General features: G+C 43.5%; 1 protein-coding gene across 2 annotated transcripts in view; it reads right to left on the reverse strand.

Moving 5' to 3' along the window:
* LOC111867633 overlaps positions 1-13565 on the reverse strand; it is a 231886-nt gene that overhangs the window by 124018 nt on the left and 94303 nt on the right. For both annotated transcript variants that reach the window (XM_033752739.1, XM_033752738.1), the window contains exon 2: positions 11913-11973. The gene's annotated coding sequence lies outside the window, so the exon portion shown is untranslated. The remainder of the gene's footprint in view (positions 1-11912; positions 11974-13565) is intronic.

Genomic DNA, 13565 nt, shown 5'->3' on the forward strand with positions numbered 1-13565 from the left:
GCACATATGAGAGAGAAGAAGAATGCATACAGGGTTTCGGTGCCTAGTCAGGGCTATCGCAATCCTCAGGGAATGGTGATAGATGAGTGTGGGTTAATGGTAGAGTGATGATGAGTACGGAAACCCAGAAGAAACTCAGACTTACACCAGCCTCAGCGCCACTTCGTCCAACAAAAACCTCAGATGAAGTTACCAGGAGTTAAACCGGATCTCCGCGGAAGAAGCCAATGTCTAACCATACAACACAATGAAAAGTGTTTGTAGATTTATTGCAGTTCCATGTGAACACATAACGAAACCTATGAGATGAGGTGCTCGCGGCGTTCTCAAATGTGGCGCTGTGTAGTTTCGGAGATAAATTTTCGGAGAAACGTGCGGTTTTCAGCTTCACAACACCCACTCTACCCTGAAGATGAACAAAGCAAATTTCTCTGAAACGCTGCTACCTATCTACAAAAACACAGCGTCACATCCCACAAGATCATAAGGCTGGGGCCACACGAGCGCACGAAGTACGTCCGTTGCTACGAACGTACTTTATGACGGACTTTGCTGAAGACACCAAACAGTTGCAGAATGCGGTGCGTAGTTTTTTTGTCTGCAATGGAGCCAGAAGAAAGCGTACCATTAGCCTCTCTTGTTTATTTCTACAATGGACGTCACGACGTTCGTTACAACGGCCGCATTTTGTGCGCTTGTGTGGCCCAAGCCTAATAGTGTGGCGTGTACAGCAGTTGCTATGCAACGACCGCGAGATAGACGAATAAACAGTGGCCGTTTCTAGGCAACGGCTCGATAAACACGTTCCCGCTGCAACGAATATGCATGCAACAATAGAAGAACTGTGTTTTCTATGTGGTCGGTGCCGAGAAGTTACAACCAGAACAACTGGAGGAATGAGTTCACTTTAGTTCTGCAAGGAAGGCTGAGAAGAGAAGAGACGGCGCTATAATTAAGTTGACAGTTCAGGCGTGGAGTGTTAACCAGCGGGCAACGGCGTGAACAGAGAAGCTGAACAATCTGCAAGGCTAAGATTCGTTACCAAGCAACGACCAGTGAACACTTTGCGTGTAGTAAAATGTAAATTGTGGAAATAGCGATAGTGTTACAGTTATCTGTAGTTATAACCTGTAAGTGGTCAATAAATCTATTCACCAATCCAAATCCGTCTATAGGCACATACACACCTACACATGACAATATAAAGAATTTTTTTAGTTTTCATGTATATAGAAAATTGAGAACCAAGGTTTCATTAGCTTAGATGCAGACTGGGTTCGATTCCTGGATGGGGAGAGAATTTGCCCCTACTCAACAGCGTCCATTCCGGCTCTAAGGACCACCCAGTCTCCCATCCAATACGAAGGGCTCTTCCCCGAGGGTAAATCGGCCGGGGCGTAAAACTGACCGCTCACCTCCATTCAGTGCCGAGGTCAAAAATTGGAGCTATACCTTCACTTCCCCATATGTCTTCATGACATGGTGCTTAATTAATTAAGCACACGGACAACTTTACCTTAACTTACCAGGTTATTTGTTACATTTAATGTTGAATGTAAGGTAAAGGTATCCCCGTAACAGGCCGTGGAGGCCCGTAGGGTTCAGACGTTGAGGGTCCCACATCTTCTAGACAATCGGCTCACAGATAGCAGTAAGGTTGTCAGCCTTACGCGCCGCCCACGCTTTACTCCTCAGGAAAATTCCTGGTACTCGTTTCTGTTAGAGGCTGAGTTGACCCCCATGGCCATAGTGCGGCTGGAAGGATTAGGTCAACTGAAAAAATCCACCTCATCGGAACTCGAACCCGCGACCTTCCGGCTTGTAGCATAGTGCCTCAACCAACTATGCCACCGAGTGCCCCACATTTTCAAGGTATAAGGACAAATCAAAATGTTAAAGGTCAACACGCATTTTTCTAAATTGTTCTGTTAAAATGACACAATCGAAAATCGCGCGTTTTAATAAAGCCAGGTCATGAATATGCTTAGTTAACAACTGATGTGTGCCTACGAAACGATGACCACTTAAGACATAAAATTCTCCTGCGTTGAATATGAAGAGTATTGTCTTCTGGGAACTTACGCCGTATATGCTAAAAATTTACCGACGTTTCGGAGGCATATACTGCATTCATCTTTAAGGTCAAACAGTAAACCAGGCAAGTTGTAACTTCTTTCTTGACTTCTGAATATGGAGGCAGTGCGCGAATCAGAAACGCCTGTAAATTTCTACCAGACTACACGGCGTAACATCCCAGGAATTAATGCTCTTCATGACCTTTCGTTACCGACAGGAAGCATCTACCATAGCCAGACGTTTTTGTGTCCAATGATGTATCCATCAACGGGAGAAAGTTTCTTCCCTTGCTATCCTATGTCAATTTATTTTTTGTGCACAAACTGAACACTGCGTTTCACTGCCCAGCTCTCTAACTAAAACAAAGGTATGCTCTGGTTGTTCAGACTCCTCCTTTTGCGATGTGGGAGTACCACAGAGAACCAAGCTCTCTTCGCTCTATTTGCTCTTCCGGTTCACTGCTTCTCAAATCTGCAGTGATACAGAAAAGAGAGCTAAGAAAATGAAAATGAGATAAGGGCGTCATAAAATTGTCATAATTAAAAGGATCAAATAACAAGAAGTTCTGCAAGAAAAAACTAATCGCCTACTTTCCTTGATACGACAGGGATGGCATAGAAAACAACGCGCCCAACAATTATTATACCATTGCGTGCATGCGTTGCAGCAGTAACGATTTTACCGAGCCGTTGCCGAGCAACGATTGGGAGATTTTTACTGAGTAGTTGCCTAACAACGATAGTGGATACACATACAGACAGACTGATGGGAGGGACTTCGGAAGTACGCCGTTGATATGGGCTCATGTGCCATGTTCCAAGTTTCATAAAGACAGGTTCAGCTATTCGAAAGTTCGTTCGGGGGACACACAGACATGGAGACAGCATGGAGGTCACACAGCCTATTTCTATTTTTTAATAAGGAAAATATGCTAAAAACCAGGTTATATCTCCAAGCACAATATATTTTCCATCCAGTGACAAATATTGAGTTAAGCAAATTTCTGCATGCAAATTTAAACATGTTTAGAATTTGAGATTCTCTGGTTATGAAGAGTTCTATTTTCTGTGATATAACGACATGTGGTCGGCGGAGTCCACTGACGTTTCGGAGGAACGTCTACATTTCGGGGTCGAAGAATAAGATAAGCGAGAAGAGCTCTACTTGCCACCTATTTTCACGCTTCTTACTTGATTGGTTTATTCTTCGACCCTGAAGATGGATGCGAAATGTTCCTCCGAAGCGTCGGCTTTCAACATGGCGTTATATCCCAGAAGACTCTTCATTTTTGACGTTTCTTCTCCTGATATGTGACTTTCAGCGATTCGATCTTTTCCTCCATGGCACCACAGAAATTAGAAGTGACACAGAAAACATAAGGTTCATTTCTAGAAATCCCAGGTATCCGTGGTTTTAGTCCGAAAGCGAACTATACCGACCGAGCGACCGACGCTTGTCGAAGTTAGTGCCAACTTTAGCAGATAGATGGTGTCGCGTGATCAGCGCAACGAATCCCCACTGCCGTTAATTTCGGTTTTCTAGACCGGAGCCGCTATTTCCTTGAAATAGCTCCTCAATTATCCTCACGAGGCTGAGTGAACCTCGTTACAGACCCACTACTTCTCAGAAAATTTGGTAGCGCTGGGAATCGAAACCGTGACCTGCGGATCTGTAGCCAGGAACTCTGACCACTACACCACAGAGGCGGTTAGAAATCCCTGCTATCGTAACAATATAAGAATAAAAGTGCTGCAAATTGCGGAAATAATGCAAAAGCTGTATGTTAAAGGAACTCGCTTTTCTTTCAGACGCGAAGATACCCAGCGCCCGCATCTCGCGTGTATGCCTGGGATGGGTTCGTACTCATTAGATTACAAAGACGTGCAAAATGCATTAAGCCGTTTACTCCAGATCTGCTATTCACATTAGTGAAGTCAACTAGACTAGACGGGAACAAAGTATTAAGGTACACATAAAACAAACAGGGCGTGGAAGATGCTGACTGGATACAAAAATTAAGGTACTCAATTAACCACAACACAACTGACACCAAAAATGTTAATATTCTGTTTTCGATCGGGTGCATGCGATAGCGTAGTTGGTTGAGGCACTATTCTACAAGCCGGAAAGTCGCTGGTTCCCGATGAGGTCAATGGATATATTCTCACTCTTCTTATTCCGAGAAAAGAAATACAAGAATCCCCAATAATAATGTGGTACATTTGCCCTGAAGACACAGCAGGCTGGAAAAGGCTTAGCGGGTGCTGTGATGAACTGACGATAAGAGGTGGCGCTGTAATTATTTGTAGTTCCGAGTCGTGTGTATCAGTGGTCAATAAATCCAATATCCAGTCTAAAACCTCGTCAAAAGTCACTCTATCACATGACTTTGTACAAATTAAACATTTTATCTGCTGTACTACCTTGCTTCAGTTATTCAGTATAGAAGGGGTGGGTTTCCCCATGCACCGCGACTAATAGTCTATTGTACGTCCCCCTTTAATTTCTACTGTCGCCATACATACCGGTACTGGTGCCCGCTATCTACCCTTTCTGCCAGCGAGGTCGGCCCTCTATTGGCAGTGGTACCCGATAACTTTCCCCATCTACCGGAGGCATTGGAAACGACTTGGGCGGGAAAATTGTTGTCTAATTTTGCTCAGAGGTCTCCTAGAGACATGAGGATCTTTTACGTGCTGTAAATCTACGACACGGGACCCACGGCTTAAAGTCCCTCCCGGAGGACTTGTTCCCTGAATTTTTCCGCCCTTAAAAATTCCACGACCTCTGCCTGGTTTGAACCCGCGTAACTTGAGTTATGAGGTGGGAACGTTACCCTAGACTCTTGAGCCCGGGATGTTTTATTCTGTAGGTTTTTTAACGACGCTTTTTAATATCGAGACTACATACTGTCGGATGAATGGTTGACTGATGAACTGGAGAAGATTTCCAAGGTAGCGGCCTTGGCCTAATTGCATCACTATCCCAGCACTTTACTACAAAGGACAGTGGAAAGCCAACTGAGTCAGGAGAGCCGGTGTCCTGTACCAGATTCGAAGCAAACACCTACAGAATACAAGTACACAGAGATACCTCTAGATCAACCTGTTCGGTGAACCCAGTATTAAAAATTCTATAATTACTTCTGCTTTATTTGGGAAGGTTTATGGGCCTTTAGGTATGCCTTACTTGAGACTTTCTGGTATATGTACTAACTACTGTGAGCCGGGGTAGCGCAGTCAGTACAGCGACTGCCTACGGGCTGGAAGACCGAGGGGTCGCAGTTCGATTCCGGTAAGGTCAAGAATTTTCTGTTCTCCACATCGTCCACACCGGCTATGGGGCCCACCCAACCTCCTATCCAATGGGTACCGGGGGGTATATCCTCGGGGTTAAAGAGGCGGGGACGTGAAGCTAACCACTCACCTCTAGCTAGTGCCGAGGTCAAGAAAATGTGGATCTATACATCCACTCCCCCATACGCCTTTATGGCGTAGTGCTTAATTGGCTAGGTACAGAGACAACTTTAACTTTTACCTTTCATGTACGTAACTACTACCATGTTTTACATTCTTATTGTGACATAAAAGGGGACATATGCAAGGTATCAAATGAAACACTATACTACAGTTGCTCCCAAATTTATTTTGAAATTATTGCCTCTATAATGGCGAGGAGAGAGATGAAGTGACAAGAGGTTGTAGAAAACTACATTATGAGGAGCTTCATGGGGGCACGCGGTAGCATAGTTGGTTGAGGGGCTATGCTACAAGCCGGAAGGTCACGGATTCAAGTCCCGAAGAGGTCACTGGATTTTTTTCAATTGACCTAATCCTTCCAGCCGCACTATGGCCCTGGGGTCGACTCAGTCTCTAACAGAAATGATTACCAGGAATTAATTAAATAATTTTCCTGGCGAGTAAAGCGTAAGGCTGACAACCTTACCGCCATCTTTGAGCCGATTGTCTAGATAATGTGGGACCCTCAACGTCTCACAACCCTATGGGCCTTCACGGCCTGGTACAGGGATAGCTTTACTTTTTTTTATGAAGAGCTTCATAGGTTGTACTCTTCTCTAAGTATAATTAGAATGATAAAGTCAAGGAGGATGGAATGGGCAGGGCATGTAGCACGAATGGAGACGAGGAATGCATATAGGATATTTGTGGGAAAGACAGAAGTAAGGAGACTAATGGGAAGATCAAGGCGTAGGTGGATGGACAATATTAAAATTGATCTTAGAGAGATGGGATGGTATGGATTGGATTGATCTGGCTGAGGATAGGGATCATTTGAGGGCTGTTGTGAACACGGCAATTGACCTTCGCGTTCCATGAAATGCTGGGAAATTCTTGAGTAGCTGCAGAATTGGCTACTCCTCCACGTAGGCTCAGCTCCATGTGTAAGTAAGTAATAATGTTGAGAAGTATCATTACGACCTTCCAACTGCTGACTATATTTGCATGAAACCAAAGAAGAACGGCACAACACTTCTATCCATCATAACGCTAAACGCAATGACGATAAGCATTAGTGACAAACTGTAATGTAACTGTAGTATATAATTAATCAATTAATTTTACGATACAGACTAACGGTAAAGATACTGACACAACATGAGAAATCACTACCATGAGAGAAAGAAAAAATTAACGGTTTACGTTCTAATTAGCTACGAGTCATGGTCCTTTAAGGTCTGTTTCTCATGCAACAAGTAGCCCCGACACTACAGAGCATCCCAGATTACGAACTAAACTAGTTAACCAGGCAGCGCCATAGCTGAAGCGGTTAGTAGCTGGCTTCCCACCGCGGCGGCCATGGTTCGATTCCGGGTCTGGTGAAGTGGGATTTGTGGTGGACAAAGTGGCGCTGGGGCGGGTTTTCTCCGAATACTTCGGTTTCCCCTGCCAATCTTCATTCCACCAAATTCTCCATAATAGGCCAATCAGTGGCCGCCGTGCCGACTTGACCCAGTTGGACTCCCCCCCCCCCACTAAGTGAAACTAGTTATCCCAACAGCGCAGACATATGGAATTGAATATGTGATTTATTTAGTGTACCGAATGAGTTCAGGAGATTCACAGGTTCGAATACTGAGGTCAGTTACCCGCAACAAAGCTCTGCCTTATGATTACAAAGCCACGCTAATGAACAGGTACTAAAATGTAGGTTCCTTCTCGTCTTGAGAGCGTCGTTTAATCTATCAACAAATGAAGTGCGACATGATCATTTATCTGATGTTCAACTCGAGCCCGTATCAGTAGTACAACATTCGAACCGCCTCTGTGGTCTAGTGGTCAGAGTTCCCGGGTACAGTTCCAGGGGTCTCTGGTTCGATTCCCGACGCTACCAGATTTTCTGAGAAGTACTGGGTCTGGAACGGGGTCCACTCAGCGCGTGAGGATAATTGAGGAGCTATTTCAAGAAAACAGCGGCTCCGGTCTAGAAAACCGAGATTAGCGGCCGTGGGGATCTGTTGCGCTGATCACGCGACACCCTCTATCCGCACTAACTTCGCCGACAATCGGCGGTCGCTCGGTCGGTATACTTCGCTTACGGACTACAGGCCACGGACTTTGATTTTATTTTGAAGAGGCAAGTTACAGGCTCTACTAATGTTTAAGAAAAGACTGGCATTAGCACTAGCAGTTCAAAGGTACGGTAAAGTTGCCCCTGTACTTAACTAATCATGCACTGCGCCGTGAAGGCGTATGGGAAAGTGGATGTATAGATCCATATTTTCTTGACATCGGCACTAGTTGGAGGTGAGTGGTCAACTTCACGCCCAGGCCGCTTTATCCCCGCTACCCATTGGATAGGTGGTTGGGTGGAACCCAGAGACGGTCTGGACGACATGGAGAAGTGAAAAATTCTTGACTCTACCGACACTCGAACTCAACCCCTCGGTCATCCAGGCACTAGCCAGTCGTTATACCGACTGCACTAGCCCGGATCTCCTAACAGTTCACAGGGATCCTTACATCAAAATTTCTGTATTTGTTGGGAAAATTTCCTTGAAGACTCGATCGCGTGTATAACTGTGGCCAGCAAACTGACGATGGTGAGGCTAAGGGAGACGTATCATCAAAACATGCAAAAGCTATTATGTTCTCCCCCCCCCCCTCCAAAACAGCCTCACGCGACACAGCTTCTTAGAACGGACGCATGCAAACCCATTTTGCATGCGGACTCCCTTAGGATGATGATACATCTGCATGACCGCCGCACGGGTATGTATCAGAGTACGCAGATCCTGTATCCTGACAGGTGGATGCTCTTTGCCTTCTTCATATTTCGTTACACGAATGGGCCTCAGTGCGGTGTTTTAAAAACGTGAGCCTATACCATAAATATAATTGATATCAGAGTTGATCACAGTAGCCGCGCGGTTTAAACCTCGTCGAACGCTAGAATCGTGGGTTCAAATCCCACTCAAGGCATGGATGTACGTATGTGAGTTTATTCTGTGTTTGTGTTGTTCTGTGTGTAGGTTGAGATTTTGCGACGGGCTGATCCCCTGTCCAAGGAGTCTTACCGACTGTGTATAGGATCAAGGAACTGAGAAAGCGACCAAGGCCCTACAAAAGCCTGTAGAGCCATAATAATAATAATAATAATAATAATAATAATAATAATAATAATAATTCAGAATGACGTGGGTTTTAGACGTCTTCCATCGTCCGGAATNGGGGGGGGGGAAAGCTGAAAACTGCTTAGTAGGTGCTGTGGTGATTGGTGATTTGTGGGGATTAGAGGTAGCGCTGTAATTATTTGTAGTTCCGAGTCGTGTGTACAAGTGGTCAATAAATCCAATATCCAGTCTAAAACCCGGTCGAGAGTCACACATACATGTGATAATATGAAACGATAAAATGGATAAAGAGAACAAACAGTAATGGCGCAGCAGTGGTTGTACCAGTAGTAACGGTAACAGTAACTGAGCTTACTTAAAAATGTTAAGTAATTTTCTATGTATTGTTTGTTTGTTTGTATGTACTGTAGTTTGCATGTTTGTATATACTGAACCTGAGTATCACAAAAACCTGGTGTTAATGTGGACACAGTCCTATGTTTGTAACGAAACTCAATAAACTACAAAAAATCGTATTGGACTTTCTACTTTCTACAGTCAATGTCTGATCGAAGTGTTTAATACTGAAAACACGTTTGTCGCCCGTCAGTCCAGTCCTGTTTCATCCAAACGGCGTGTTGTAAAAAATATTTAAACACAAAAACGCTACTACTCGAGATAAACCCCCTAGAAAATAGCTAATTTTGCTGCCACATGTATGGGTTCGAGTCCAAGTAACTTTATCCCCCCCCTGCCCTTGCATTGGGGCTGACAGGCCCCCGTTACCGTGTGTTCTGAAGGTCACAAAAAACGAAACGAGTCGCGAATCCAGAAATGTTAAATGCAAGTAACTGCATGAAGAACAAAAGTTTTTTTTTCTTAAAGCGCAGTTTTCTGTATAAAGGAAGAAAGAATAATGAAAGAGAGAGACGGAAATACCAGGAACAGAGGTTAATGCATGTTGATATCCTATCAGGTTCAGTATCTCAGTAGCTACCTTTCCAAGGTATTCGTGACGAAGTGCATACTTCAGCAATCTTCAGTTGACATTTCGACGGGCTTTATAGCTACCAATAAGACCACCCCTTTATTATTCCAACGCTGAGCCTACTCAACGACAAATTATTACACTACTACGCCAAGCATGGATTATTAATTTCAATATTATATTTAATAATCCTGCTGCGCTTTATACGATATGATATAACTCAGTCCTAAGTGCAAACTGTATTTATAGGTCTTTCGTCTTGTTCTCCTTTATACACTACATGTTTCGGCCCCAAACGGCCATCATCAGGTGTATACACTCACGTATCTGTTACACTGCACTCATTTATAACATTTAAAATTTAAAAACATACGTCTTTCTGATTGTTCCTTTACTTGTTATTGTCAAAATCTACTTTGTTGATATCTTTGTTATTTACACGCGTCAATTTTGATTTCTCTGAATTAGCACTTATAAAATCTTGAGTTCTAATTTTAAATCCTTTAAATTTTTTTTCTCTAAATTTTAAAATTTAAAATTGTCAGGGTTACTCGCACTATGTCTATAGTTTGGGGCCGAAACATGTAGTGTATAAAGGAGAACAAGACGAAAGACCTATAAATATAGTTTGCACTTAGGCCGGTGTTATATCATATATTAATTCCAATTCTGTTTCCTGTTCTGAATGCAGATGGAGAACAATTTGAGATTAAAACCCTTTCATCATATTTATTGGCTCTTCTTCCCTTTTAGTCTTTACCATCCATCTGCATCAACGTAAACAATAGATTAGGACATTAACGATCGCCTCTGTGTTCAGAGTTCCTGGTTCGATTCCTGGCGCTACCATATTTTATGAGAAGCAGTGGGTCTGGAACGGGGTCCACTCAGCCTCGTGAGGATAATTGAGGAGATACTTGAATGGAAAAGTAGCGGCTTCGGTCTCGAAACCCGAAATTAACGGCCGTGGGGATCCGTTGCGCTGACCACGTGACACCCTCTATGCGCTAAAAGTTGACACTAACTTCGCCGACAAGCGTCGGTTGCTCGGTCGGTATAGTTCGCTTACGCAATAAAGCCACGGAGTTTGAATTAACCAGGAACTGTTGGGATGAGCAGAAATGAGGGGTGAAAGGAACCGAAACGTTCGAGGAAAACTCTTGAGATCCAGTTTCTCCTCGCAGGCTTGTTACGACAAGAGAAGTTGTGAAACCTGCCTGACTTACGCAACAAGTTTCAACATAACAAGTAGACACGTGGCATTCAGTTTAGTCCTTTAATGTCCTTAAGGCTGTAGACAGACTACCTACTTTTGCAGCATCTTTGAAAATCAAACTCGAACTGACTTGACTGGATCCATCTATGGTTCTACAGCCCTTTGTCAGGCCTTGGCCCCTTTTTCAGTTTGATCTTTTCCACAGTCGGTAGGAATCCTTGGACGGGGGATCAACCCGTTGCAAGGCCGCTATTTGCACAAAGGAGAGCACAAATGCAGAATAAAAAGCATACAAACATCCATGCCTCAAGTGGGACTCGAACCCAATATCTCAGTGTTCGAGAGGGCGAAGACAGTTCGAGCCTTAGACCGCGCGGCCACTGTGATGGGCTGCCTTGACCGGATATGATACGGTCAGTGCAAACAAAGTGTACAACTCTATATTGAGGCCAAGGAAAGAAGTGCCATGGGTGGTGGGGATGACGGCGCTCTGCCTACTCTCTGTATTCCCCTCAAGCTCCCTCTGTTCTATGCGAGCAACAGCATGACGCTTTCGTCACTAGGAAAGGCTACCATGTGGTTATCACTATGGATATTCATGCGAAACATAATGGCTGGATAAGAAAACAGGGTAGTATGAAGGAAAGAGGAGCCTAAGAACTCGAGGGAGGTGGCGCAGTAGTCCATCCATGGTACGTCAATCTGTGGACTCGGTATAGTACGGATAACTTAGAAGAGTCTTGCATTATTACGGGCACAGCCCGTAAAAATATTATCACGATCAGGGAAGGTGAATAAGGTGAATAGTTATACGAAATTAATAAGCCTGTAAGTCAGTGGTGCTGGAAATTATCATCTAAACAGCGTCACTGCATGCACATGCATGTGACATAAATTCTAGCTACAGGCTTCATACTATACTATCGCACATTATAGATGAGTTCTTCAATACTCACCACCCAAATTAACAAAATTAAGTTAATTAAAAAGAAAATTACTTTAAGGATTTATACATTGTAAATATTCATGCAATAATTACAAGTAAAAATGTGATAACGTACCAAGGACTAACTACTTAAAGTCGCTGCGAATCTGCATTTTTAACGCCCCGCATCTCGGCCCCTGAAAAAGAAATATCGTCATATGATCAGAGGTTTTCGAGCACGCAACAAACAGCAGCAACGACATTAACAAGAATACATACAATTTGGGACAGTCTCACAACAAATAGTGAAAAAGAAACAAAATAGACACTACTGTGTTAACATTTGTTTTTATTCGTTGTTGGTGGTATTGCTACATGTTTCGACCCTTTTCTTGCGTCATCTTCAGGCGTACACGAATACTATTTAGCTTTTCAAATGCGCCATTAATCAATATGAATCCATATTGTGTCTGCATGATTATTCTATACTGACAATTTTAGTATTGTTGTATGCCTGAAGATGTTCCAAGAAAAGGGTCGAAACTTGGAAATTATTATGAGATTTCTTAATTCTTTCAAGTCGTAAAGACAAATAAAAGGGGGCGGGAATGATAGCAGGCTAACGGGCTGGTACAACACTTTGCAAAAAGCTAGTTATCCAGGACCTGTGCAGATGCTCACTGGCAAGGGCCGCGCCATAGCTCAAGCGGTTAATCGCTGACTTCCTACCGCGGCGGCCCGGGTTCGATCCCGGGTCTGGTCAAGTGGGATTTGTGGTGGACAAAGTGGCACTGGGGCAGGTTTTCTCCGAGTACTTAGATTTCCCCTGCCAATCTTCGTTCCACCAACTGCTCCACAATCACCCTCACCTATCTTCTGGGGCTGGTACAATAGGCCAGACGTGGCCGCAGTACAAAGGACTTAGTCCCACCCCCTCTAGCAATAAAAAAAATGCTCATTGGCTTGGGTGTTCATAAATCCTGAAATTCATGTAAATGTTATTTAAATATTCAGTTCGTACCTCACAGAAAACACTGCGTTTCCATTATGAATAGCAACCGTTAATACCGTAAAGGGGGAAAAAATCGATGTTTATCATGAGATTCACATTAAACGAATAAATACACTCTGTGGAGAAAGTGCGGAGTTTTTCTATGTTAAAGCGAAACGCTTGACTTTATAACTGTTTCATTTAAGACCTGCAGTCTACTTGTCAAAACATGACTATAAACCACAAAATGCAATTCAGCCACACGGTAAGCTGTTAGAAGTCCATCTGTACAAGTCTGTCACACTTCATTTTCTCCACTGAGAGCTTCAACAACTCAAACTACATTTCAGAATGTCTGCTGAAAACGGTTGGTACGAAATACCCACTTGTGATATCGGAAAATTGAAGTCAATGAAAACATTCCTCCTGGAGAGATGACAATGGATGGCTCTCGGCGCAGTTGGTGAACAGATATGAAAATGAAGGTATCTCATTTTAACAAACAAAAGGACGTAACAAACCAAAGTCCATCTCGTTCAATACCGTAACATGTATGTAAAGTTACTGTTTAACTGTCTACATAAAACGTTTATAGAGCAAATTGATTTTACACGTAGGCCTAATTCAACAAAACAATAGAGACTCGGTTAACCGAACCAATGTTTATCTTAACTCCCAGTAATTCCAACTAACTTCCCACCTCAAAAATTACAAATTAATCTAATTATTTTATATCGTTGCGAGACCGCCTCTGTGGTCCAGTGGTCACAGTTCCTGGCTACAGATCCAGAGGTCCCG

This window comes from Cryptotermes secundus, unplaced genomic scaffold (assembly GCF_002891405.2).
Source record: "Cryptotermes secundus unplaced genomic scaffold, Csec_1.0 scaffold548, whole genome shotgun sequence".
Lineage (NCBI taxonomy): Eukaryota > Metazoa > Arthropoda > Insecta > Blattodea > Kalotermitidae > Cryptotermes > Cryptotermes secundus.